Here is a 12720-nt window from a genome sequence, read left to right on the forward strand (position 1 = left end):
CCTGAGTGCAGAGCGGAGGGAGCCCCGGGTCCGTCTCGTTCGGAGTCCCTTCCCTCCCCCATTGCCGCAGAAGGCTGGGTCTCAGCTTGGCAGTAAACAGTGGACACTGGGGACCAGGGGAGTGTTCTTGGCGGAGGGGTGTCCCTTCAGAGGAAAAGCAGCCCAGGCCTCTAGGCATCAACTTCACCCCCACCCCTGGCAGGTTAACTTTGTCCCACAGCATCCCCGGGAACAAAGGCAGCATTTCAGCGCTGGACTGTCCAAAGCCTTAGACCAGTGGAGAGTACCCTCCCATCTCCGACTCTGGTCAAGGTGTCGAAGGAAAGAAAACATTCGCTGGCACTGGTCCTGGGTGTCCCGCACGTGTGAACCAGCAGCCGAGTCAAAGGCCAGGGCGGGCATGTACCCCCCAGCTCGTGTTCCCGCGACTCCCGCTCACCACCCGGTCAGAGCCAGGCTGTTCCTTCATTGCCGCCTTGCTCACGGTGCCGTCCCCACCTCCCTGCCAGCCTCGTTTTCTCTGCACAGCAGGGGAAACCAAGGCACGGTGCAATAACCACAGCTTCTTTAAAAAAAAAAGTGTTGAAAATCAGTTAATGAGATGCAATTTCCCTAAAAAACACAGGAGTGTTGCTGAGAAAAGAGTGATGTCGATGGACCAACTGTGGTTCTTGAGGAACTTTGAAATAGAGGACAGCGCCACACCCAGAGGGCAGGTGGGTGACCAGGACTTGAGCGTAAACAGGTCTGGTTCTAAAGAGGAAGCAAGGCCCTGGCTGTCCCACCCATCTCCCCACCCCACCAGGGGCCAGGGGCCAGTGGGGCCTCCTGCTGCACCGTGGTCCGGGTGCCCACCACGCCCAGCGCTAAGTGCCATCGTGGCCCAGCACCCACCCTACCCCGGCGGCTGCCAGAACCAGCTCCAGCACGGTGCACGCCCTCAAAGAAACACTGCGTTGAGGACCAGAACCGCAGCTCTGAGAGAAGCCCCTCCCAAAGGCAGGCGCCCGGGCACAGATGGCCCCTGCGTCCGCCTGCGTGAATGTCTGCACTCTGAGATGACACAGTCCTCTGTTGTCAACTCCCCTGGCCTGATAGGAACACGTCCTAAATATAGAAGCCAATTCAGCTGGAATAATCCTGTGCAGAAAAAAACGACCTCAGCCCACCCTGGAAACAGCAGAGTCTCTGCGCACTCACAAAAGAAATGCTTGCGTCCTCCAGCCCTGCCGGTCTGTGCGCCCCTCCCCAGTTCTCCCGGTGACCGGGTGGACCGCAGCTCCCTCAGGACTCTGTGCAGCTGTGCCGGGCAGCAGCGGCGAGGGATCTATGACTCAGCAACCCGAGCCTTCACTTTTCAGACGGAACTCTCCACGCTGTGACTGCGTCCAGGGGAGGGCCAGCAGCATCTCTGAGCAGATGCCCAGGGCAGCATCACCAGCTCCCCCGTGCACAGAAATGCTGCACCCAGACGGGCGTCTCAGGAACGCCCCCCAGCTTCTGTCCACTGGGGGACTGCTGGGTAGGGAGGGAAGTCATCCGCTCTGCCCGTGGGGAAAGGCGGTGCCCTGGGTGGGAGTCCTGAAATCGGCCCCCTCTGTATGCCCAGGAGGAGGAAGCCCGACTCAGGCCGATCTGGCCACATGCCCAGGGGAAAGGACAAGTGAGGACCATGCAGCACTGGACACCCTTACCCATGCACTCGCCTGGTGCCCGAGGGTTCCAGGAGACCCCTCGGGCGTGTCCTCCCCTCCTTAGAGAATTCCCTGGGTTTTCTGTAGCGATAAGGTCAACAGTAGGAACAGGCTTCTGCTGCATTTTAAATAGTGAGGTGATAGACAAGCTGCAGTCCACTAAACCCCAAAGAATGAAAACGTACAAACGCACCAGACAAGCAAGACTAGAGCCTCCTGTGTGATTGGGGAGCCCCGGGGCCTGCCCCGCGGACGCCCAGTCGAATTCCACGATGAACCCCAGCATGCACAGCTCAACCTTCTCAGCATCTGGGACGACGCAGGTTCCGCAGGGGTTCCCACTGGAGGTCCCGGAGCCTCCAGCTGGTCTGATTTGACCAGGGGCCAGACGGCCTTGCCCAGCACGGAAACCAGGCTGCATTTGAGTCAGAACAACTGGGGGGGGGGGGCGATTCCCATGTGAAGAACCCGTGTGTGCCCTCCCCAGCGAGGAGCCAGCACTCCGCAGGTCTGACGACACGGCTTGGCTGTCCTCCTACTTCTAGGGGAACGCAAAGCCATCCGTCCACTGTGCTGGCCTCTCCTTAGCCCCTGCCTCCACATCCCAGTTTGCTGTGCGTCTTTGGAAGTCTGCGTATCTCCTCCTCCTCGTTCTCCCAGGTTGGCTTTATTTGACCGCTTATTCCTCTCTGTCAGCTTGTCCCCGTCTGGACTCTGACAGGCACTGTCCCAGATTAACCAGGAGAGTGTTGGGCTGTCTGGTGCGTGAAGAGTCTAGCCTTTCACTTGTTCCGGACGTCTTTCTGTCTCTCTGTGGAGCTGGACTGTTTCCTCCAAAAGCTTTTGCACAACTTTTGATGGAGACGCTCAGGTGCCTCGTAAGTGTGCTCCGATCAGGAGCGGCCGTTTTGTGTTTGTAACTGTTTCCTTTTCCCAACCATCACCAGGAAGTGCAGGTACCTAAGAAAACTGTTGATTCCTCTGGACTGCCCGGTGCCAGCCACTTGCTGGAGTCTAGCATTTCTGTGGACCTTCTGGAAAAGGACAGCTTTGTTCCCTCCGTTCTAGTTCCTGTGCCGGGTGGGGCCTCCGGGACCCTGCAGAGCAGAAGCACTGATAATTAGCATCTTTCTCTGGTTTCTTTCTTGAGAAATGTTTCCAGTGAATCTGCCCTCAGGCATCACGTTTGCTGCAGAATCTTCATAGATTCCCCTGACCGGGTTAAAGCATCCATCCATCCATATTCCAAATCGGCAAAGCGCACTATTTTTTTTTTAAAGGTTGTGAACAGTTGTTGCCATTTATCAAATCTCCGCTCATAGCGAAGACTTCAAATGCGCACACCTCCACTTGAGGACAACGTCTCCTGGTGGGCAGAGTGGATACCACCCACAACACTTCGCCGTGAGGACAGGAGGCCTGTCCATGCTCTCCCACGGGGTTCCGGCAGCACCGGGGACCTGCAGGGGAACGGAGTCTCCATTCGCCTGCACAAGAGGTGAGCAGAGCAAAGAGGACTGTAGAACCATGAGCCCTGCAGCTGGAATGCACACAGCACAAAAGCCCTCTCGCCTGTGCGCGAACACCTGCTCAGGATCAGACGAGAGAGAACTGTTGCCGCCCAGAAGCTTGGATGTCACCTTGTGAGTGAGTTAAAGTCTGGGGACGGTGGATGAGTCCCAGGACATCAGAGACGCCAGCCTGTGACCTCAGAGCAGCAGAGCCCACCCCCCCTACCAGGCGCTCCTCTGTGGACACACCGAGGCCATGAGCGGCCTTTGGGGTCAACAGCCCCTTCCATCAAGATTAGATGGTTTCCCAGCAACACCGTGTCCCCTGCCCACCGCCTCGTGTAACCGATGTCACTGGGCTTTGCGTACACACATCCATATTAAAGCCCCGGTGACACAGGAACACATGGGAAGGGAGGAAGCAGCGTCCCTGCCCGCCCCTGGACCAACTGTGCACCTGCCTGCCGCCCGAGCATGCAGGGAGCCCCTCGGGGACGCAGAGCCGTCGGCTGACACCTGCCTCACTGCCCCTCTCCCTCTCGAGGTCCCTCACGTCGCGCACCTGGGACCCGGCACACCTGTGCTCCCACCTGGGTGTGTTCTAGAGCCCCTGTTAACATCAACCTCAGAAGTCAACTCCTCCGCCCCGTTTTGCATTTCCACCCACAGGCGTGAACAAATGCTTAGCCTTGCACCATTTCCACCCGCAGGCGTGAACAAATGCTTAGCCTTGCACCCAGCGTCCTTCCCAAGTCCTTCCCCACGCGCAGCCCACACAGCCATAGGGCCCCGCCCACTGGGCACACCCTCTCCTGCGCTGCCCTTACATGGTCAGAACACAGCGTTTGCAGAGGACAAAGCACACTCAGGGGCAGCTGCCCGGAGACACCTGAGTTAGGCCCGCGGTTGGCCACGAGAGAACAGCGTGGGGCAGCTGGGCTTGGACGTGCAGGTGTGTGAGCTCAGCGCTCAGCAGGACGCCCACCTGGCCGGTGGTTCTCCAATCCGGGGGATGTTACTCGAGCCCCCTGCATCCTGCACCCCAATGTGCAGGGAGAAAGAACACAGTGCCATTGTGCCCGGAGCTGATGAGCGCATTTAACCCAAGGCCACAGCAGAGAATACGCCTCATTCATCCGCGCAGAGCGAGGTGGGTGGTTGTCCCAGGCTGCGACGGAGATAACGTCCCTTTCATGGGGGTTAAAAACACAGGACACAGTGACCCTTGTCCCCGTCCAGTGTCCCCACACGCCTGCTGCGTGGGGAGAGGGCGAGACAAGTGCCTGTGAGGGGACAAAAAGCAGGACAAGGTGCACAGCGGTTGTCAGGGGTCAGTCGCCACTTCGCTGCGCCTGGTCTCACTCGGGCCTGACACATGCAGCGAGGCATCAGTCACGACAGGAGTGGACACACCATCAGACTCTCAGAGGACAGAGCAGTGGGCCTGCCCCAGCCCCCTCAGTTCACCCCCAGGAAAGGCCAGCTGGGTCACCGAGCAGGGTCCTGTGCACTGTCACCTTCACCGAGCGTACTGGCCCTGCTGAGCTGGGCACGGCCTCTTCCTGTGAACCCGGGGCGCCTGGTGCGTCACCACTGAGACAGCCCTGTGCTCCCATCGCCCTGACAGCCAGGAGCAGGACCGGGTTTGCTTTTCCCCGGGGGTGGGGGCACGGCTGAGGTCCCCAGACTATGCGGACCCTCCCGCTCTCTGCCCCAGTGCCGGCCACAGCCGCAGCCCCACCGCTGCCCACGCGCTTGAAGGCAACGCTGAATGGGCCTGTGGCCAGTGCTCCGGCCACCCCCCACCACAGCACCTGTGGCCAGTGCTCCGGCCACCCCCCACCACAGCACCTGTGGCCAGTGCTCTGGCCACCCCCCACCACAGCACCTGTGGCCAGTGCTCCGGCCACCCCCCACCACAGCACCTGTGGCCAGTGCTCCGGCCACCCCCCACCACAGCACCTGTGGCCAGTGCTCCGGCCACCCCCCACCACAGCACCTGTGGCCAGTGCTCCGGCCACCCCCCACCACAGCACCTGTGGCCAGTGCTCCGGCCACCCCCCACCACAGCACCTGTGGCCAGTGCTCCGGCCACCCCCCACCACAGCACCTGTGGCCAGTGCTCCGGCCACCCCCCACCACAGCACCTGTGCCAGACGAGGCAGACTGGCCAGCACCAGGCACCAGCAGACGATTCCCCGAAACACTTCAGCTTCTTGCTACAAACGCATAGTGTTAGGTCCCAAATCCAAGAGGACCCTCTGCCACGGAGGGACAGCCACACGCCAGCCTGACATCGAGACCCTGAGGAGACCTCCAATAGACCAAAACTTAGAAGACACAGTCTGAGTTACACAGAGACAACCCCTCATAGATGCAGAATAGGTCACTGGACAGCGGACCTGCCTGGGGGCCTTCCGTCCAGCAGTCCAGCGGCCCCTCCTGCCACATCCCTGCCGACTCACCAAGGTCTCCTCCCATGGAGGAGCCTCCGGGAGCCCCGAGCCTGCACCCACCTGCACTGTGACACCCTGGGCCCTCGGGGTCCGCCCCCCGACACAGTGCAGCCTCTGACCGCACAGGGGCTGTGGAGCCCGCCTGCCCGGGGAGGCCATGCTGGGGCGAGGCCCAGGTCAGACACGTGAGGCATCACTCAGCACAGAGGGGTTTTCCCCAAGTCAGGGAGTTTTCAGTCACCAGAGAGCCCTGGAGAGCCGGCCGGCGCAGGGCCGTCGTCCAAACATCTGCTCCTGAGTTGGCATCAGCCATGACCAGCCTCGGCGGCATGGCACCGGCTCTCACGTCAGCCGAGTCTCAGCCGCCGTTGAGCCCTCCGAGATCCGGGCCCGCAGAGAGAGGCACGCTGAGTCTAGACAGGTCACGGGGGACAGCATCCAGCAGAATCTCATTTGGGGTTTCATCTCTGCTTTTAAGGAACAGCATTTGTGCTTTCAACATCCCACCGGCTGTCCATCAGCATGGAGAGAGAGTGCCGGCAGCCACAGCCCGGCCGGGTCCCTGCAGGTGCCTGGAGGAGAGCCTGGGAGGTGCGCTAGGATCTACGGGAGCCCTGTGCATGGCTCCAGGTTGGGAGGACTGAGTGTCCCCAGATGCTCCCAAAGTGCCATCGACCCCCTGGGTCAGCCCCTTTCAGATTGTGAAGTTTACTTTTCGGGGACCCGCCTGGGGATGGTCAGGGGAGCAGACATTGTGTTTCTCTACACATACAACAGGGGAGGAGGCAGTGTTCACAGTCAGGATTAAACGAGTCACAGGTGGCCGCGGCGAGTGCAGGGGTATCGGAGGCCACCTGCTCGGTCACCATCTGCAGGTGGGCCCTGCCTCACAGCCCCAGCTGGGAAGCTCACAGCGGCCCCGTTCTTCACAGGAGGGACCTGGGTTCAGAGGGGAGGTGAGAAGCCCTGACCCCACCTCCCAGCGGGACAAGACCACACAGTACTCGGACCTCTCAACTCTCCAGCCAGACCTTTGGGAAGACAGGCACTAGCTGACCACACCCAACAATGCTGGCCAAGGACAGACAGACATGGGCACTGCTGGTCCCCAGGGCACCGGCGTGGACGGCACATAACTGCAAACTCAGGTTTGGATTATGTGCATGCACGGTGGACAGTGAATGGGACAGAGGCGGTGACAGCTCTACCAGCAGATATTTGAACAAGACTTGAGGGGAGGCGGGGAGAGCCAAGGGGAGAAGGCCAATGATGGGGTCCCTTCCCCAGCGGTCGGATGACTCAGTGGGACCACAGTGGGCTGCAGACCCTGCAGGGACAGGGGACGAGGGCTCAGCAAGACTCCCACTGACCAAGTTCACATAGAACTTAAAGATTAAAAAAAAAAAAAAGTGATGTGAGATCAGGTATTAATTAAAACTGTGGCTCCTGCCATTGCCCATGGTGCCGGGGTGGGCTGATGGACACCTGCCCCAGCCGCAGTGGGTCAGCCCGTGGGCAGCCGTGCCTCCCTCCTAATCTGATTTCACTGCCCCTTCCAGGCTTTTGGGCAAAGCCGGCTTTGCTTTAATTTCCTCCCAAACATTGACAGAAAGAAAGACATTGAATTTTAATTGATTCCTGTCGTGTCTGAAACCATTTGCTCTGAGGGTTGTTCTCAAGACAATCTCCCACAAGCTACATCAGTGGCCCAAGAGGAACACGGTGTCACTCAGCATGACACTGTGGGGTCCATTTTTGCCACTAATGAGCCACTCTCATGAAAGAGAGAAATTTCTGTCAACCTCCTAGTTAAGAGTCCGGCTCTCGGAATCGGGCTCCTGGAGAAATGAAATGAACACAATAGGCTCAGAACTCCTCAGAAATCTGCCCCTAATGAGCCTCCAGCGAGGTCAGCGCCTCTGGGTGCACCCAGAGGGGCCAGCTACTGTCCTCCGGCACCACCCCGGCCGGCAGAGCAGCCTCTGGGAGCTGTCCGTGGTGCTGCCCCTCCCAATTCTATTCCGGACTTCAGCTCACTGACCAACCATGCCTCCCAGTGCAACCAGGTGGTGACCCCACCTGAATCTACATCATGAGCCGACCCTGCTCTCTCTGACTCGTGATCTAGCTTTTGGCGTCAGCCCTGCAGTGATCGGTCCATTTGTTGGGCTGTCCAGTGGTGGCTCCAGTCTAGACTTATGCAGAGCCCACCTGCGGACACCTCATCTGCTCCCATATCTGCCAACGAGCCCCTAACCTCTGGCAGGACCTCCGACATCGGTCTGCACCCCTGTGGGGAGTGGGACAAGAAACTGTGGGGAGCTGGGTTTAAAGTGGGTCCCAACCGGGTGCCCCAGCTGACAGACAGAAGGAAACGCACCCCTCCCTGGAGAAGGGCACAGGAACCCAAGGTCTCAGAGGAAAAAACCATGTCCACGTTCAAAGACAGTGACTGACACGCTTCCTCCTCACAGTCCGCACGAGAGCCCCAGACCTCATCAAGACCTTGTGGCTGTGGCTTCTCCCGGGAAGACGTGCTTTGGGGGCAGCCACACCGGGCCCCATGCTACCTCAGTGATCTGGGCTGTCTGTGATTTTGCACCAGGGACCCCAACCTAGAAAAGCCTGGGTTTGAAACTGCAAGCCAGCAGAATCCCTGTTTAGAATACAAAGGTGCCGCGCAAAGGCTTTGTATTACAAAACGCAGATGCGGGAGACAGAAACCAAAAGCCTACGCACCTTGAACAGCAGCAGGACCAAATGTGCAGCCATGGTATGGAGTAAACTAAGAAAGAAACCATCCTAGCCTGGCCTGTGGTGGCGCAGTGGATGGAGCATTGACCTGGAAATGCTGAGGTCACCGGTTCAAAACCCTGGGCTTGCTGGTCAAGGCACGTACGACAAGCAACCAATGAACAATGAAAGTGAAGCAACTATGAGTTGATACTTCTCGCTCCTCCCCCTTCTTTAAAAATCAATCAATCAAATAAAATAAAATAATAAAAAGAGCCCAGGTTGGATTGCTCAGTCGGTTAGAGCATCATCCTGAAGCACAGAGTTGGCCAGCTCGATCCCGGTCGGGGCACAGACAGGAGCAGATCGATGTTCCTGCCTCTTTCTCCCTCTCTCTCTCTCTCTAAGTCAATAAATATTAAAAGAGAAAGAAAAGAAAGAAACAATCATAAAGCTTGCAGCAAGGAAGGCCCGTTTGCAGGACCAGACCTGTGACGCTGATGGGAGGGACCCTTTGGGTCTCACTCTGGTGAATCACTTCTAATATGATGGCCGACGTGAGGAACCATCAAACCAGAGATGAGAAGACAGACTCAGTGCTCAACCGGCTGGTCACCTTTGCTGGATGCAGCCCAGCACCAGGGAGGGAGTAGGGGTCACCTCTCCGGAGTGCACAGAGGTGATGCTGACCTAAGAGACCTTCTCCAGGAAGCTGGCGAGTGTGGAGGGGTGGCCTGGGCCACTCCTCTGGGAGGACGGTGTTTGGAGCTGAGGGGCAGGACAGAGCTGCGGACGCAGGCCCAATGTGAGATCCAGGCCCAGGGGAGGCCCACTGAGTCCTTGAATGACCACTGAGAGACAGGAGTCGTGTGACTTTTTGACTTGAACAAGGCTCTTCCCCCTTGTCTCAGGCTCCTCACTGCAAGACAGTTCTCTCTCTGATGGTGTCATTTCCTCCCTGTCGGGCTCCTTGAGGATGTGGCCTGGTTCCCAGAGGTGGCATCGTCTCCACCAGAGCGCGAGGTTCCTTGTGGGCATCCCCAGGTCTCGCTGGGGTCTCCTGTCCTTCCCTCTCAGCAATACCCACATACCTTAACACAGGTGTTAAAATAGCACAGAGCAGGTGCCGTGAAACTGGTGACTTTTTTTCTTTTTATCATCACTCTTCCCTCTTTCTCTCTTTTCTCTTTTTAAATAATAACCTTGTTGTTTTGCATGGCTCACTATCTCCTAGACTTTTCCAATATCATGAAAGCAAACTTGTACTGAATGGGACCCTGGAACTTGCTGACCATGATGCCACCAACTGCCACCAACTGCCACCAGGAAAGGCAGATGCTGCACATGGTGTCTGGGGCGCCTGTCAAGCCTGTGAGAGGACAGCCGTAGGGTCCAGCCTGTGGCACTGGGCGTCTGAACCACACCAACTACCGAACACCCATCTGCTGCCTGTCTCCCTTCCTGAACCTGGTTCTCAGCAGGTGGCATCCGTAGGATGATGAATGCCAGTCATGTTTCAGCACAAAGTTCTAAAACAACAGATGTGCACAGGATGCAGCAGTTTGCCTGGAAATCCCACTTGGAATTGAAATTTTATCTTAACCAGCCCCCTCCCCCCCCCCACTGAAATGCCCTTGCACAAAAATTATTTTTTTCCAACCATATTCTTTTTGGGAAAAAGTGGAGGTGTACAGGTCAGGAGCGAGAGGTGGGCTGTTTACTCCCTCTTCCCACTTAGTGGCCAGGACTCGGAGTCAGCTGCTGCTAAGGCTCCTTACAGACAGAGCAGCCCCCACCCATGGGTGCTGGGTCTCCTTACAGAGAGAGCAGCCCCCACCCCAGGCAGCCCCGTGGGTGCTGGGTCTCCTTACAGACAGAGCAGCCCCACCCCAGGCAGCCCCATGGGTGCTGGGTCCCCGGGCACATAAGCCAAAGATGACCTGTTCTGGGCCACTGCTTCCTCCTGAGAGCCACTATCACCCGCCTCGTGTGTTCTGTGGACAAACCCTGGACCAGGGGTCCCCAAACTACGGCCCGCGGGCCGCATGAGGCCCCCTGAGGCCATTTATCCAGCCCCCTGCCGTACTTTCGGAAGGGGCACCTCTTTCATTGGTGGTCAGTGAGAGGAGCACAGGATGCTGATGCTGTATGTGGAGTACTGTATGTGGTGGCACTGCAAAGCGCGGCGTTGCTCACGTACAGCACTACTTCCAGTGACGCGAGACACACGCGTCATAGCTCCGGAAGTGCGTCATATCACTTGTTACAGCTAGCAGTGACAAATATGGAACAGGACATTGACCATCTCATTAGCCAAAAGCAGGCCCATAGTTCCCACTGAAATACTGGTCAGTTTGTTGATTTAAATTTACTTGTTCTTTATTTTAAATATTGTATCAGTTCCCATTTTGTTTTTTTACTTTAAAATAAGATATGTGCAGTGTGCATAGGAATTTGTTCATAGTTTTTTTTATAGTCTGGCCCTCCAACAGTCTGAGGGACAGTGAACTAGCCCGCTGTGTAAAAAGTTTGGGGACCCCTGCCCTGGACACTTCTAAGAGGGAAGTTCTGCCCCTCGAGTGAGCCTCACAGGCAGGTTCTCCGGGCTCTGGTACTCGCCATCCCTGTGGGGAGAAAACATCCCAGGTCCTTGCCAAAGTGTGGCTTTAATTCATTAGCACAGCTCAGCACTCAGAAAAATGCCAGGGGGAAGGGGTGGGGTGGGGGGTGTCCTGTGAGTTTCATCCTAACCCCCACAGACACAGGGCCTGTTCCCTCTGAGCCACCCTCCCCAAGGCCCCCTAGCGGGTCCTCGAAGGGCTGAGCTTAGACACAGGGCCATTTCCGAGGTCCTACTGCCCTCAGGTCAGAACCTGGATGCGCCTGGCCCCACCCTGTTCTTAGACAGGCAGACAACAAGCAGCGGCAGCCAGACCCTCCCAGGCCCCAGCACTGCGGGAAAGGGACGTGGGGCCAGAATCCACAAGCAGGGCGGGGAGGAATTGCTAAAATCCCCACTGCCACCCCACCCCCCAGGCGAGGTCAAAGGCTCCGGCGGCGGGTGTTTCCTGCCAGCGCTTGGAAAGCTGTGTGCCGGCCCTTCTCTGACTGCTGACCCGACCAAACCCCACTTCGGCGGCTCTCAAAGGGGGGCGGCGTCCGACAGCAACTCTGCTGCCCCGGAAACCCGAGCACACGAGATTACAAAACTGGATACTAACATAGAAAAATAAAATCCTCGCAGAGGCCGCTCCTTTCTCAGGGCGGCTGAGCCGGCGGCACGGAAACGCCGGAGTCCATGGCCTCCCGAGCACGAGCACCTGCGCCACTGGGGCCGCGGCCCCGCAGGCGTTCCCGGGAGAGGAGCGCGAGCCAGAGGGGGCCGTGGGGGCAGGAGAGTCAGACTGACCCCCGCCCCGGCCGCCCCGGCAGGCAGGAGGTCACCCGCCGCCTCCGGGACACCCCGGGGCCACCCCGGACCACCCTTGGGCCACCCCAGGCCACCCCGCTACGCAGAGCCCCGGAGCCTCGGCGCGCACGGTGCCCGGCGTGGGAAACGCGGAGGCCCGGCCTGACTGCGGCGGCGCGCGGGGACCGGGGACCGGGGACGGGGGCCTGGAGACCCGGGCGGCCGGCGGCTGCTCACCGAGGCTCCCCGCGGGCGGGCGGGCGGGCGGCGTCCGACGGTCCGCTCGGCCATTGCAGTGGCGGGCGGGGGGCGCGCGTGACGGCGGGCGGGCGCCCCCAACCCAGGCCCTCCCCGCCACTCCCGGCCGCCCGGCTGCGCGCTCCGCGACACCCCAGCCCCACCTCTTCCTCTTCTGCTCACCGTGTTCGTTCCCTGGAGCGGGTTCGCAGTCGGCGAGAACCGAGAGCGCGGCTGCTGGCGAGCACCCCGGCCGCTGCGCAGTGTGCGGAGGGCGGGGCAGAGGAAGGCGCCGCGCGGTCCCCGCACTGACCCGCACGCAGGGCCGGGGTGCCTTCCTGTTCCCGGGAGGCGAGAGCCGCGCGCCCACGGCTTCTCGCCGGGTGTCAGCAGCCGTGAAGCGAGCAGCCCGGCGGAGTGGCACGTGTGTGTTTTCACCATTAACTCTTGACCTCCCATCTCCGAGTGCCGCCGTCCACCGCCCCGGTGAGAGGGAAGCAATTCCGCAAACTCCGGTGGAGCTGGTCACTCCTCACGGGGCCGGTCCCCGATCAGAGGCACGACCCCGTCTGCGAGCCGCGACCTCCGGCTGGGTCCGGGCCCTGCTGCTGCCGGTGCTGCAGGTCTGGGCCTTCACCCGTGAAGTGGGGAGCAGCCCACGCCCACTGCTGAGCGTCGCT

The 12720-nt window shown here is 59.4% G+C and overlaps 1 protein-coding gene across 1 annotated transcript in view; it reads right to left on the bottom strand.

Annotated features, from left to right (window-relative positions):
• JAKMIP3 (Janus kinase and microtubule interacting protein 3) overlaps positions 1–12381 on the bottom strand; it is a 48629-nt gene extending 36248 nt beyond the window's left edge. Inside the window, exon 1 of the mRNA XM_066355268.1 lies at positions 12205–12381. The gene's annotated coding sequence lies outside the window, so the exon portion shown is untranslated. The remainder of the gene's footprint in view (positions 1–12204) is intronic.
• Positions 12382–12720: the final 339 nt, after the last annotated feature.

Source organism: Saccopteryx leptura, chromosome 13 (assembly GCF_036850995.1).
Source record: "Saccopteryx leptura isolate mSacLep1 chromosome 13, mSacLep1_pri_phased_curated, whole genome shotgun sequence".
Lineage (NCBI taxonomy): Eukaryota > Metazoa > Chordata > Mammalia > Chiroptera > Emballonuridae > Saccopteryx > Saccopteryx leptura.